The sequence below is a fragment of the Lagopus muta genome, chromosome 8, assembly GCF_023343835.1.
Source record: "Lagopus muta isolate bLagMut1 chromosome 8, bLagMut1 primary, whole genome shotgun sequence".
NCBI classification, from domain to species: Eukaryota; Metazoa; Chordata; class Aves; order Galliformes; family Phasianidae; genus Lagopus; species Lagopus muta.
The window spans coordinates 35,716,878-35,733,037 of NC_064440.1; positions in this window are offsets into that span (position 1 = coordinate 35,716,878).

The following is a 16,160-nucleotide window of genomic DNA, read 5'->3' on the forward strand; positions in this document are numbered from 1 at the left end:
TACAGTGGGAGCCTTAGAGAAAACATTGATTCATTTTTCTGTCTCTTTCAACCAGAAGAAAACAAAGAAAAAAGAGGAAGAAAAGAAAAAGAAAAAGCATCCTGCATGATACAGGATTAAAAAAAAAAAACCCAAACAATTAAAGTAGAAATAACTGTGAGGAACAAAAAAAGAACAAGAGAAAGAAAACCTACCAAAAGCAACAAGTTACTTTTTCAATAAAAATATATACGCAGCCTGGCCCCTGGGTGTTGGTTTTAAGTGAAGATATTGACTTGCAGCTGAATGACAAGTAGAATACTTCTCTACTGAAATATTGATAGTAGATTACACTAAACCACAAACTATCTCCATAAAGCCCATCATTTCTTATCCTAATGGTGTTTTCTTTCCCTTGGATGACTACTACATTCACGATACAATGTCTTTATTCTATCTGCGGGAAAAACTTTTTACCATACAGCTAAATTAACTTGTCAAAAGGCTTCAAACTTCGGAAGCTTTTACAGCTCAATTCAAAGCTATTATTCAAGATTGAATGAGAAGGCTGTGGACTGTAAAAGCTGGCAAAAAAATGAATTTCACAAGCATTCACGAGTTGAATGGAATACTTACTTTTTGTTCAGGTTGTGCGTGTTTCATTGAGCTGTCTGGGAATGGCTGTATTTTGCCCATAAGCCCCTTGCTTTGCAGAGAAGGAATGCTTCTTACTGCTGCTCTCGGAGCTGTGACCCAGTGCTTGCTCTTTCACACACACTTGATTGTATTTCCTTTGGCCCAACCAAAGTAAGTGCCAACCAGCTCTCCAAAAGAGAACAGATAGCTGCTAAACTGAGGCAGAGCAGAGCAGGAGACAAACCTATATCCACACTTTTTTTTTTAAAGTGAGATCCTAGGCTCGCATCATCTCACAGTCAGTCACAGCTTTCTCGTGCAAATACGAATGCCTGGTTTCAGGAGCAGCAATTGCCTTTGAGGAGAAGGAACTTTCATATTTCACAGGTAAGTAGCAGCTGGCAGAGCTTGCACTCGCAGACTCCTTTTGCAGATGCGCTGCTATTCAGTCTCTTTGAGACAAACACAAGAAGGCAAGGTGGAGCTTACAGAACCAGAGATCTCGGACCCAGGATGCCTGTGGCAGAGGTTGCACAGAATGACATTTCTGACCTGTGAGTCCACTATCTTGTGGCTAAAGCCTACAGATCGCTGCAGTTCACTTTGAGTCCACGACTCACCTTCCCTCAGTCAGAATCTCAATCAGAGTCACTTTCCTTCTTTTTATTCCTTCTCTCTTTATTTTTTTTTAAATCATTGTTTTATTCTTCTTTAGCATGCCTACCGTTCAGACCATTTTCAAGAGTTCATAGCACTTACCCATGAACTGAAGGGTCCAGGGTCACTTGTCTCTTCTGCCTGGCAGAATCCTTAAATGCAGCTTCCATCTCTCCAAATGCTGGTGGTCACAGCAGCACAGGATAGCATCCTCTTGCTGCAAAGACAGGCCACTGGACAGAAGCACGATGCACAAGATGATAGAACAGGTGAGAAGTTACATCCCTTAGCTGACAGGCTGTGGAGGAGGGTTAAAAAATACTTATTTTCTGGGACATCATCTGAGTGTAGACCGGTGTTGACAGGACCAGCAGCACAGCACCAAGATATCTCAGGGCTTTGCACTTCAGAAGCTGAGCTCTGGGGAGTACTTCATAGCTGCCTCCAAAATAGGATAGCAATGAAGTGTAGTCTGGGGAAGAGCATCTTTGATCTTAAGTTATTAATTGCAAGCTAATGAAACTACTGGATCTGGCCCTTTCCTCATTAGTGCCTTAGTCTTACATCTGTAAAACAGGAATATTACTGTTTCCCTACCTAAGAATAAGATGAGGATAAAAGGCTATGACTTCTTATCGATTACTGGGAGACCTGAAGATACAAATGAGTATAGCACCAAAAAAAACCCACATCAGAATCCATCACCAGGCACTTTTGTCATTGCATAGAAGAATGAAACACTCAAGCGGTGGCAAACCAACAAAGTTCCTGACAATTTCTTCCTACTGTAGGTTTATTCCATTAAAAACAGCCATTCAGAGCATATCATGATCGTGCAAGATTACTGATCACAGACTCTATGCATGGACATCATTAGTTTTGCCCACTGCTGGGAGATTGCCACGGGCATCGGTGCTGATAAGCACGCTGGAATCAAAGCCCCATAGGCCATGAGGTTTATTCACATGGAAGACAAGAGCACACAGACACAAATTAGATCAGCACAGAACAAAGTAAATCATCTTCTGTTGGACACAGTACTTTTTGAGCATGGTCCAAAAGAAGAGATAGATCTTGCTTTAAAAAGTTGGGAGTGAAAGGGGAACTGGTAGGTGAAGTATGTGGGCAAAACTGCATGCACCTTTCAGATTCCTAATTTCTCCTCCCTCTGTTTAGATTATCTAAATATTGTCCTATTCCTATTGCACATAGGTCAAAGTTTTAGGGTTTTTTTTTAAATTTAGAGTAAATTTTTATTTTATTTATGTTATTTCCTGAATATATTTATCTACTAAAAGGTTTGGGCAGCTGTGTTTTGTTCTTGGCGAAACCTCACCTTGCTTTTCCTTTCCTATGGCAAAACTAAAACCACAGCTGGTTTTGGATTTGAACTTGCTAGGAAACACAGGAAGACACCAAATTTTCTGTCTACTTATAGGAGAGCAATCATAATGGCATAGAACCATCGCAGATAGAACCTTCCTTGTGCATTCAGAAAAGATGGGGCAAGAGGAAGGGCAAAAAAAAGAAGGTATATATAAACTGAAGCATGAGCTGGGTGCACTCAGGAGGCCAAGTAGAGCACTAGAAAACAATATAGCAAGGACAAAGGTTCATTCTTGCTGAATATAACTGGACTGGTGTTCACACAAATCATCCATTTTTGAAAGTTACAGCACTGAGCTCACGTCAGGAGGCAGTCGGTGGGTGTACAAGTCTCATGCTGAACCAGAACATCCATGGATCATTCCTATAGCACTGGTTCAGCTCCTTTATGCAGAGACACCGAAGCATCTACATAGGGCAAAAGCTCAGGTCCTTTATCTCCTTCTTAACACCATTTTCTCACTGCATTTACCTTTCCTGTTGTATCTTACAGCCTTGCTAGTTGCAAGCACTTTATCTGACTTCTTAAAGAGCTTCACAGCAGATGATGATGTATCAACACAAGTCCAGGTGTCCAGAACAGCAATAGTGAAATGGAACTGTGGAAAATAGTATCATGAAAGGAACATCTCCAAAGGCTGAAGAGTTATATCCTGCTTGGCTCTATTGGATAATTGGCTGTGAATTCTGAATCTTGGCCTCTCATTTGAAGGTATGCTGTTCAATGGACAACTAAGACATAAATAATCAGCCATTAATGTTAAAAATATCATTCAGAATCTGCTACGACAACCTCAGATGAATCAAAACCTCTCCAGCCCTAGAAATATCTGCATATGCTCATAAAATATGGGCACAGAAGAAAGGTACTTCACTTTTCCAGGATCAGTAGGAAAGATCAGTCTTGTAAGAGGACAGGATGTCTCTTCCAGGAAAAAGGGGGAAAAAAAGTCAAATTTCACATTTTGTAAAAGAACAGATGAAGGAAACCCCATCATTTCAAGGACTAGATTCAAGGAAAGGGCTGAGTGGGACAGAGAAGAGACCAACCCAGAAAGGACAGAAAGAGATGGAGACTAAAACTGACGAGCTGTTTCATAAATCTGCAAGGCAACGGAGTCCAACCCAGAAAAGGAACGTAATTGAGATATAGATCAATAATATCTACATTGCATAATAAGCACCACATATTTTTTTCCTTTAAGAAAAGGAAGAGTTCACAACAGGTACCTCTTGAGAGGATGTTGCAATGGAATGCATCTGTGCCTTTCCAGCAGTTTTGGTTTAGGCTGTTCACACTGAGATACGCTGGCATCAAAGAGACAAGACTCACAGATCTTGATTCATCCTTATCAGGAGCTTCCTGCCTTGCTAGTAGGTTGCTTGGTGCATATTAAAGGATCAGTTATGAACACCCGTGGAAGCTTTCCAAACATCACATGTTAGCAGGCTGATATGGATAACTTCTAGGAAAGCTGCTGGTGTGGCTTGGAAATGAGAGTAGGATTAATTAAACAAGGCCTTCTACCTTGCACTGAATGAGGGGCAGGAATGTTCTGGCTGCTATATAGAGACGGCAAAGCAAAACGTTGAGATCATTTGATAGGAAGTGTAATGGCCCGAAACTGGGCTGTGCTTCTCTATGAGCAAGGAGGAGAGAGTGTAAGCATACAGCTCTTTGGTTAGATTTGGTTTGATTTTTTTGTCTGATAAGAGAACACGTCAGATAGCTCACTAGTGAAAGGTCTGTGATTTTGGATGAGGTGAGTAGGTGTGAAAGTGTTAGTGGGGGCTGGCAGGGGAAGAGGCTATCAAGTGTTTCAGCCTTGCTGCTAGCACCCTTGCAGTCAGCCAAGAGTAAAGTGGCTATCTTTGTCATGATAGAAGCAAAATAAGGGCTATCGAAGTCAGAAAAGCAAAGGAATCGCAATGACCAGGCTAGAGGAAGGAGCTGTGTCCTACACAGGTGCATGGATGTATTTTGGAGGTGGCTGTGCCACTGCAGACCTCTGCTCTTCCCAAGGACACCTTGACACAAGGCAGAGGAAGGTGGATTCTTACATCATTGTGAAAGAAGATCTCAGAAGATCTCTATTTAAAGGCAAGTTCTGAGGAACATCACTCTGATTTGAGCACCTCTGTCACTGGCAGCTTGGCTCAGCAAGGGCCCGACTGACTACCAAACAGCCTCAGAAGCCACAGTCCAAAACTCCAACCTTAGAGTTATTTTTAAAGGAGTGCTTTTGCTTTTCTGGGCTTGAGCCCAAAATCCCACTTGGAGTCATTCACATTCATGTCAGCAGAACAACATAGCCAAACATAAAGTTTTTTTCTTTTTCTTTTTTTTCTTAATTAAACTGCTCTTCTCTCAAGTCAAATGGAGCTTTATCCTCCCTCCAAACTAAGAACGGGCACAGCTGAGCGTTGCCAGTGAAATTTGAAGTCCACTAGAAATAGCTTAGCAGAAACTATTGTGTCTTACAGAACATTTCCTTACCAAGGCAAACGTTAGAATTGAAATAGGGCAGGTTTCTACAATACCAGCTGCAAGAAACTTCTCTCATCTCTCCACCTGCATTTAGAATCTTAGAATTGCTCAGCTGGGAAAAGACCTCCAAGATCATCAAGCCCAACTGCAGCCTCACCATACTACCCTAACAACCCACCATTTAGAAGAAATGCATCTTTATTTTCCTACGTACCAGAAATACACCCATTTACCACAACTGCTTGCTTCGTTCCCAGGACCACAGCAAGCTTTCCTGTCGTGTTTCTGGCTGAGAAGCTTGGCTGACAGCTCTGCAGACAGCAGCGTTCCAGTGTCATTCATGGACCAGCACCAGAAGAGCACTGCTTACACCCAGCCCATAGCAGCACTATCTGCCACTACCTGACGTGGGAGCTGGGCGCTTTACAGCACGTGTGCTGCAGTACCTCTGGAGAATGGCAAAAGCCAGAGATGAAAAAACAGAGTGGAAGCTCACATCTACGGCTCATTAGGTGACTTGAAGTGATACTGGTGGGTTTTGTGCATGTGTCTACACGTGTTTTCTTCTCCAACCTTAGCAGGGAATATTTTATTTGCTTACTGAAGTTTTCACATGCTATATGTTGTTGCTGTTTTGTTTTGTTCTTAAATCCCTCACCTATATATTTATTATAGGCGGATATTATACCCCCGCAGTATAGAAACACTGTAAAGTGCTAGTTAAGTTCTCAGAGCTGACTGAATAATACCATAAATACAAGGGTACTGAAATGACAACAATAAAGAGAGCTGTACTTTGAGCAATAAATATGAACTGTAGCTGTGCTTTGAATTTTATGTGTGCTCTTGCTAATAGGTATTCAGCTTGTGTGGGCCACTGACATTTAAATAAACACATGTGCAGTCCAAGGGGGTTGGCTGTGGAGCCTCTTGTCAATTGAATCCAGCCCTGGGAGTACAAATAGAGCAGTTCAGGACTGCAGAAATTCCATGCTGGGCCAGCCCTTAGTGGTATCGCTCCTGAAACCATAACAAATCATCCATGGGGGAAACAGTCACAATGGGAATGAGGGGAGTGGTGGAAAACCCCAAAAACATTTGGCTTCAAAGAGATGCTGTAAATATTGCTTAAAAAAAAAAGCCTGCCCTTTGCAGACTCGGGGAACACTCAGCTTCTCTGGAACTGAGCTGGTCAGCCTAAGCAGTGTGCCTACCCTGCAGCAGCACAAACTAATCACCTTCTCATCAAAACCCTTGCTTTTTTTTCTTTGCATAGCAAGGCCACGTGACACTGATGCCAACCCACTCCTGACATAAAAGGGACACCTGGGTTATGGGATGCAGAGGGACCTGGACACAACCACCTCCTGCAGTGCATGTGTTTCTCTCCGCATGCAAAGACAAATTTGATTATGGTAGAATAGTTTTGATTGCATTTCTGGAAAAAGCAAGGACTGACACCGAGTCCTTTTTCATGTGCTTTAGCAAATTATTCTGCAGCTCTTAAAATCAAAAATAACTTGGCAGTATCTGAGCAGCAATGGGTCTGCTACTAATATGCAGCACCTTACTCCAAAATAGATAAATAAAAACATTCTCAGTGCCCTGAGCATTTGTTTGAAGCAGTGCATACAAGCTGCAGGTGATGCCATAAGAGTTTATGGGACTTCAAACATTTCCCATCTGCCAAGAAAAGCAGAGTTTCACATCCAGATGATGCCTTGTCTCACCACCAGTGTACTGTCGTAGGTGAGATAGGAATAGCCCAGGAATAAGATGGCATCAACTCCAGCAGTGCCAGCCTTTGGAAAAGGGAAGTGGGCAGAAATAAAACTGAGAGGGAAATCAGCGAGCTACTTAAAGTCCAGATGTAACACTGGGCAAAGCAACAGAGGCTACGTAACAACACTGAAGAGGTAGGATGAAGAAAGCACGCTTCTGGGGAATGCTCTGTAGGCATCAGTGCGCGTGTAAGCAGGGACAGTTTGGCTGACGCAGTGTGCTCTGGTTCTCAAAAGCTCTCTCACCAGGGGCTCCTAGGAATTTAATCTCTCCTGGGATTAGAAGAGAGGTTCTCAAGTGAATTCAAAACTAGTAGGAAATAGGAAGGGGCAGGTAGGAATAAATGGTTATTTTCCAAAGAGGAGGGAATCCTAGTAGAATCCTGAATCAGTTCGGGCTGTGGCACGGGCTGCTTTCAGGGCCTAAATGGTCCAGAAAAAGAATACTTAAAAACAAAACAAATCTGCTGAGGTTGCTAAGAAAAAATTACTTAAGGTTGCAGAAATTAGCGCTGTCTATAAGGAGCTGCAGAAGGACTAAGGAGCACGGTAATTAAACAGAATAGCTGGTAAATAACTAGCAGCACATAACCAAGCTGACCTCACTATAGTTTTTTCACTTTATATTAAGCACTCAAGAAGGAGAACCCAAATCAACAAGAATGCTGGTTCTTTCCCAAGCAGTGAGCCGAGAGGTGAACTGGGTGTGAGGAAATGGCACAAGAAGTCGTCCCCAAGAAGGCACAGCTTAGGCCTGTCCACTTCCTCTGCTACCTGAGGAGAAGCAACTTCTGGATCTCCCACCACACCAGGAGGCACACGGTGGCAGTGGATGCATTATCACTACTAGCTGAGTACGATGAACATCCTTCACCAGGCAGCAGATGGAAAACCAAGCTGAAGCACTTTTTCCTGCATGTTATGAACTTTGCTGCCATAGGTGGTTGCAGAAGCGTAAGCTTGCTCCAAAGGCAGTTAGCCAGAATAAAGGAAAGCAAGCTGAACATAAAGGTCTAGCAAATATAAAAACAGAGAGAAAATCTCTAGTGCAGTGAGCTGTTAAACTACAGCTTGCTGGGAGCGTTTGCTGGAGTTGGTAACTCCTGATTTTAAGCTCTTCTCTTTAAGCACACCCTACCAGGCTTTGTCAGAGATAGTGCACAAGGCTTTGGTCTGCCTTAGTACAGCTGTTCTTGTGTTTCACAGATTAACTTTGGATCCAGGCATAACTGGTACAGAAGGAAAACACTGAAAAATCCTGGGAGAGAATGTCTAGCATGCGTTCCTAATGGAGCCAACGCTTTCAAAACTAACGCTTTCATCTAAATATAGTTTCCAAAAACCACTGAAGTCAATAGGGTTTAAGCGTGGATGTAACTTCTAAAGCAAGCTACTGGCATAGGAAGAAAGAGTATTTGGAGCAAGGGGAATTTTTCCTAGACCAACCTTCTTGACAGGAGACAAGACCTAGAGTAAATTTTCCACTCAAGAGGCTGGTCAGATAAAGCAACCACAATAATTAAGCCTCCAGATTTAACGACTTCTCATCAGCAAAGTCATTTTTGCTTTCTAAAGGAAATAAAAGATGAAATAACTGAACTACCAGTCAAGCTTGGTAGTTAAGCTTGCCAAAACACCAAAGGACTAGATATTGGTAAAGTGAACCACTCTTCAAACGTGGAGATCCAGGGAAGTGAAAACTATCAAGACTCACACCTATGCAGGACAAATTGATAGAAACCATTCTGTTGTTGTATTTGCAAAAGGAAAAGACATGGATGAGTAAGAATACATCCATGGGGAGTCAGCAAGGGAAAGTTCTGTCTCATCAAGATATGGCAGCGTGGAGAAGGAGTTGGCAAACACACGGATAAGGTAGGCACAATTGTCTTTATTTACTTGGATTTCTCAGAAGGTTTCAGTGCTCTTCGCCAATGGATGCTCTGACACGCCCAGCATAGATTAGAAAATAACAAAACCCAAGAAAGAAGAGCAAGCAGAAGGTGCAAAGCTAACATGAGCTGAAGCAGACAATCCAGAATTAACTTGGATCTTTCGGCATGTGCTCGCTCCTGCTTTCACAGGAAAAGAACAGGATAGCTGCTGTCTCACTGCTGCCCACCATCACAGTGGTAGGGCCTTTCCCCTCACAGCTGCTTCACTCCCCTGTTGCAATCATTGAAGCTCTGGCTCACCTTCCCTGTCAAGGAATGAGATCTCTGCTTTGGTTTGCAGTTCGTTTGGTTTTTCTGTAGCAGTTTGATTTGTGGTTGCTAGCAATACCTTGGTGGCTGCTCTGCCGCATAGCAGAGGTTCCCCGCATCTCCGTGAGCCTTGTTTGAACAATCTTACCATGCAGGTAGTGGGTTTGTTGGAAAGATATTTGCACAGCCACAGTACTTTTGAAGCAGGCTAGAAATCCACAGTCTTCTACATTTTATTTTTAGCCAGTGTCCCGGGTGAGGCTTCTTTCCAGAGGATTGCCACCAAGCACACCCCATATAGAGGCAGCTGGAGACAATGCTGAGGCTATGGATACACCTGCCTGGGATAATTGCTCTGTTTAGGAAAGCAGGGCTGTGAGTTTAGGTGGCAGCGCACTCTTAACCCAGACTGGAAGTTGGAAAGCTGAAAGCATAACAGAGGGGAAAACAAACAAACAAAAAAATAAAGGTTGTGTCGAGGAGTGCAGGGCTCACTGGAAAAGGTGATTTCTCTTCTGCAAAATCACTGTGAGGAAGAGAATGCTGCACTTATACGTACTTATCCACACAACGCAGCCCTGACTCTACTCATCCCCTCTCTTCTTTTGAAAACTAACCTGGAATGTGACACACATATATAGAAACACATTCAGTGCTCACTGAGGCCAACAGAATAATTCCTGTTGATATCAACAGATAATGGCTCAGCCCTTGGGAAAATCACATCGCAAAGTCAACCACAGGGGTGCCTGAAGATACCTGAAGTCCCCAGCCCAATGCTCAGTGCAGCCAGCTCATTACCAGCAACCAGGGGGCTTGCAGTGCAGGATCCCAAATCCTGCAATGGCACAGCACCCACTGGGAAGCACAGCAGCAGGTTCCAAGTGCGATAACAGTCTGAGGGCTGATATGCAAACACCTGCCTGAAGGCAACTGCATTGGGTGCATCTTCTGCTCTGCATCTTCTGCATCTTGCACAGACTGCAGAATATTTACTATGATTTCCATTCCCCAGCAAGCGAAGCTCAGACATCAGATTGATTGGGTGCAATATAAGAAGCCTGACAGGCAGAAAGGATGCAGAGCAATCCGGAAAGCAATGGGAGGCTGGGTTCCACAGAACAGCTTGTTATTTTTCAGCACAACCACAAAACACAAGTTACTGCATGTAGGAACAAGAGGACATGTTGCATTTTCGGGACAAGGGACTGCATTCATTGGGGACTGAGCAAGAGAGTCCCTGGCAAATAACCAGCTGCATGGGAACCAGCAGGAAGGAGGAGGGAGAGTTCACTTCAGTGCCTGTATAAATACAGAGCAGAAAATCTGCAAAGCAGAGAGCTTTGGTGAGACCATGGCTGGAGCAGCACGGGAAGCACATCTGGAAAGCAGTGAGGCAGAAGGAGCAGCAGATCTAGGCTGGAGCCTGGAAGACTCACATGGAAGGCCAGGAATAAGACAACTCATTTCTAAGGATGGAGAGGTGATCTCACCAGACCATAGCAGTCCATGGTGGAAAAGCAGGAGAAAAGATTTCTAGCAAGAGAGGTCTGCCCAACTTGCACAGCAAGCCTCAAGCTGTGGACAACCAGTGAAAGTGCTGACGTGTTAACAGCAAGAGTAATTGGAACAGCTCAGCCACACAGCAGAGTTCTCCCCAGCCACTGTCAGACAAGTGGGTAAGCCCAGAAGAGAAGCTTCTCCAAAAGTTAGGCTTGAGAGACCCCGCAGGAAGCCTATTATTTGGGAACCTGCATCCTTTTGAGGTGTTACTGCAACACCTTCTTTCTTGAGCAAGATCAGATTTCCTACCCTCAGATTTTCACACCCTTGGCCGTGTAATGTTCCCAAAGTGGCCATGTTATTTTCTTTCCACGTATTATTACTAGGCAATCTAATTTCTTCGTTTGACTGTAGTTATCAGACAGTTGAATTTATTGCAGCTAGGGGAATATTCCCTTCAAGAGCTGAAGATAGCCGAATGCCCCAAAAGATCATTTTAATTCTTAGAGAAGCAGTTCTATGATATTATGATAATATCTGCCATATATTTTGGTGATCTACTGCTATGCCTTAGGTTCTGTGTTTAAACAGCTGACTTGTGATACAGAGCATTATGTAGATTTGTTTACATTCAGCTGAGTTATTGCTAACAAATAGCCTTTGTTAAGCATTGTAGGACTATATTTCTTTGTGATGAAAAGGTGGTGCAATTGGACTAGAACCAAAGCTGCAGCTCTGTGCTTTCCCTGATGGACTGAGTGCTGTTATCAGGGAGACCCGTGATCCCTATGCACAGCGTGACACCGCTGTGCCAAACACGAGATCCAAGGATTGACAAAAAAGGCTACAGAGAACTGCCCCTTTCTGTCACCAACAAGGCAACTAATCAAATGCAATTCAGCTCAAAATGATTGGCTGCAGTACTGCTTGTGGCCGTACAGGAAATTATGCTGAAGAGGAGAGGAGGTGGAGAATTTGAGGGCAGGGAAACATTTTGCCTGTGACAGCGACAAAACCAAGGAGAAGCAAGACTTGGATAAAGTGCTTAGTTTGGTGACAAAGGGATAAATTCTGTTCTAAAACCACACTCTGTATGAGTGGGACCAAGCACATGGCCTCATCCACAGCTCTCTTCATCCTGCAGCAAGCAGTGAGCGCTGGGTGACCTCCTAACTCCAGTTCTATCTCTAGAAAACCTTCCACTGATCCACCAGGTCTGTGTCTGTTGCAAGACCAGCGCTTGGGCTGTGAGGCAGAGAAACCTCTGAAGAAGCCAGAAGTACAAAGCAGCATCTCAGCTTCCCTCCCTGTCCACAATTTCCAGCTTTTTTTGATGAGCTCTCCCATGATCAGTTATTCCTTAGCTTTCCCACTGTAAGCGTAGTAGTTGCCTCTTCCATTGATCCCAGCTGGCCCTGCTAAGAAACAGCCTTTCCCTAGCAAGGTAGTTATTAGAGAAAACTGGTGCTTGTCTGCTGTAGCCCTTCCTAAGGCAACTTACATGAGAGCTTGGCCACGGGAGTCCCCCATGCAGTCAGGCTCATTTTAGAGGCTGATAAGAATAAGAGATAAATCAAAGGATGCTCGTGGGAATGTCTCCGTGCAGCTCAGCTGCTAAGCCTGTAGCCATTGGCCCTTACTGTTTCTTTGCAGAGCCTCTGGCTAGAAACTCTTGTGCTCTTAATAGCAGAGCCTATGCCAGTGAACTCTTACAGCCCTCACATCTCTGCACATGCTGCCATGTACATGGGCGCTGTTGGGTAAGGTCCATGGGGCTCCCCAACTCTTACTTAAACCTTTACTCCAAAATACATGCTCAGCAGCCAAATGATTTGTCTTTATTTCTTCTAAGCAGCAGCCTCAGAGAGATGGGGAAGTATTTTTAGGGAAGGAAAACATTTCAGCAAAATGAGCTGGAAAGGGGAGGAAATCCAGGGGGTTCCAAGCTGGTTAGCATAGGAAGACAGGGACACAAACTTGAGGTCCCAGCCAGGTGGAAAACTCCCTCCCCTTCACACCCTGAATTTTCAGGCACTGATAGTTTTAACGTTCACTCTTTCTAGTTGCCAAAGCAGCAGTAAATCCTAATCCACAGATTCCACTGCCAGCATGAGAATCTTTTATTACCAGCTACCTGCTGAGAGTTGCCTGTGTTGATACTTTACTGACAGCAGAGCTCTTCATACCCTGCTATTATCTGAAACCACCTGGAAAAATAACACATCCAGAACGCTGCCGTGAAGGCATCCTGAAGATGGTAGCTGCCATCAGTGGTTCTGACATTTCAGGATGTAATCTAAGACATTATTCATGGTTAGATCATCTATGCTAGTCCAAAACAAACTCCATTAATTGTGTCACTGAAAGCCAGAGCAGCATCCAACAGGTAATGGTCTTTTTTTTTATGAAGAGACAGAACGAACTGTGTCTTTATGAGCACCCAGACTGCACACTACTGTTGTCTTTAATGTGCTCACAGTTTCTTACTCTCACTTCTCAGCTTGTTATATGAGCTGTAATCATACCTGCCTTGCAGTACTCCCATAAAATTGTCATATCCTAGTGCCAGTTGCTCTGGGCCTGATTTAAATTCGTTTCTGACATGCTGGGTAGTTTTTCCCAGTCCTAATAATGTCCTGAAACAGTTCCACTATTCCAGAGAGAAAAGCAGGCTGCTTCACAGCTAGCAAGCGATTTTGCACTAGCTGGGAGTACAGGAAGGCTCAAGCCCTTGGTAAGACAAAGGCAAACATAAGCTGAACCATATACTGACAAGACAGTGTCACTGCTTCCCCCCCAATACACACTGTTTATAGAGCTTCCAAAATATTCAAGCTTCCATAGCAAACATTAATCCCTCCCTTCCCCACCTTGCCCCTTGCCATGAACAGAGATAAAAGAAACAGCTGGGCTGCTCCTGCCAAGAGCAATTTTTACCACCCAGCAGTGCCAAAAATGCCGTTGCCTGCATCCTGACATCAGCCATTTCAGCACAGCCTCAGGAGCAGGATTTGCACGGCCAGCAGTAGAGAGAGCTTGGCTTTTCATGTCTGCCACCAAAATAACGGCTATTTAAAAATATCCCTGGCAAGGGAATGGCAGAGAGCCATATACATCAAGCTATTTAAAATCTACAGGGACTCAATGAGACATCAGAGCAGAGCAGCTTAACTTTTCAGACAGCAAAGAGGGTCATTGTTAGAGCTGCATGGGAAGAAAGGCACTTCCTTTTCAAAGGGGAGTCGGAAATCGGGTTTAGTTTCAAGAAGGGATTTTTTGGTCGGTTTGAGGTTTGAGTTTTCTTTTTTTAACCTTCCCAGTGGAAGGGGAGGCAGCCAAGCTGCAGGGCCAGGCTGCCAGCCGGCACTGGGAGGAAAAGTGCCTTGCCCAGCAGCAGAGGACTCTGGAAATTAACGCTGGGGCAGTTCTATCTTCTGCCCTGTGGCCAGACAGAGGAAAAGCAGGAGAGGGAAGAAAAAAGAAAAATGAAAAGATAGGCATCTAATGGAAATCTGTTTGGACTCCCCGACACCTTCCTTAATGTCAAAATGAGCCAGTGAAACATTTCAGCTTCAGCACAAGAGGATTTTTCCCCCAGTAGTATTACCAGCTGCCTGGAGAGTTTCTCATGTCGGTTACGAGGAGCAAGCAGCACAGCACAGATTGTCCCAGAAGCAGCCAGGTATTCCAGGTTCTCTTCTCTGGAAAGCATCAGCTCCTTTTTTCAGATCTATGAAGCTTGTGGGCTAAGAAAGCAGAACAAGAGCCAGCAAAGAGGCCAGCTGCCCAGCACCAAGGATTTCTACAAGAGGTCCAGAGCACAAAATAGCGTACAGAACACAGAGCAGTAGAGGTATGGAAAACAAGTATTGCTGAGCCTGCCAAAGGGGAAAAAGAGGGAGGGATGCTATTGCCAGGATTACACCTGAATCAGCTCACTGTGGTAAGAACAGCAAGAGTGGTAGCCAGGACAGAGCAAGGCACCAGGGGCGTTTCACTTTGCTTGGTGCCAAGAGTTTGGAATGGGATTAACAAGGTACAAAGCTGAAACTCTCACAGTTAATTTTGGATCTGTAGCAATTCCTTTAGAAACGTTGGCTTTCAGGAAGAACTGCTGTAAAGGAAGAAAGCTGTGGTCAATGGGAATTTTAATTCTAGAGAAATAGCTCCAAATAGTCAGAACAGAGCTATCCATGGAAACCAGTTAAAGAGCAGCCACTCGTGCATAAGCACTGAGGGTCAGGACACAGAGAGACTGGTGTGGGAGGCACAACCAGCTCAGCTGAATGCCATATCTGCAGTACTAGGAATTCTGAACAAAGATGCCTGCAGCATAGCTCAGGCACATATGAAGATGTTTTCTATACAGGGCTTGCAGAACAACACGCAGCATCAGATGCTGTAACGCAATGGAAGGTGCAGCAGTGACAGCAGAGCAGCAAGTTCCCAGGCTACAGCAAGGGAGAATTTGCACAAATGCAACGGCCACAAGCTCAGAAATAAAGGGAAGAAGCTGCCTACCTTTAGAAGGACTCTGGTAGAGAGGGTTCTGCAGCAAAACACCCTTGCCTCCACTGCCCACACTTAAATGAGGTCTGGGAAGGGGTGGATCCTGGCTCCTTCCCTTCTGGTCATCAAGTACATTGCATGCACCTGAGCTCCCCAGAGTTGGCCCTGCCTTCCCACCAGGTGCTCAATCACTGCTTCAAGCTCTGACTTAGCATTGCCACTACAGTTGTGTTGTCAGCATGTTCAGTTGCAGCCAAAGCTAGAAGCAGATAAAGCTGAAAGCAGCTTTCACTTTGACAAAGGAGAGAGAAAAGACAAACTGCATTAGCAACAAAGAATAAAACAACGTTGCACATGGACCCACAATCCTCCCTTGCAGCAGCTGCACACAGACAAGTTGGAAACCAGTCCAAAGAGCACAAGAAATGAGGAACTACGAGGTTTAACATGAGCACAGATTATCAGTTCCCATGCTCCAAACTACGAATTTCTCTTCTGCTAAGGAGCTGACCAGAGAGCATCAATGTGAAGCAGCACTGCAAAATAACAGCAGTAGATTTGTAGTGTGAAACAGTTATTCTACATCCATACTATCCATGTTTTGGGGTTTTACTTTGGATAACTAATCTGATCTTGTAACACAGATGCCCATTAATGGCAGCCAGGCATTACACCCCTGATCTGGCAGAACACATCACTGCAAATGCGTCCATTGTTAATGTGGTCTGTCCGTGCTGTGTGGGAGCCCACAGCAGTGCGCTCAGCACAGATGTTTCAGCATCTGCTTTGTTTGTCACTGAGATGCTGGCAGCATCAGGACAAGTAGGGGCTTGGAGAACGTGGGTCTTTGTGTCAGAAACTACTTGCTGAAGTCGAGTTTTCAGTTTCTAGGAGATGCAGCATTACCCAGGAAACAACATGTTGCATTCACACAGCACATGGAACTTTACCCAACTGTAAGTCTCCTGAAGGGCAGTGTTGTGTTACACCACACCTCTCTGTTTCCTCACCTGACTG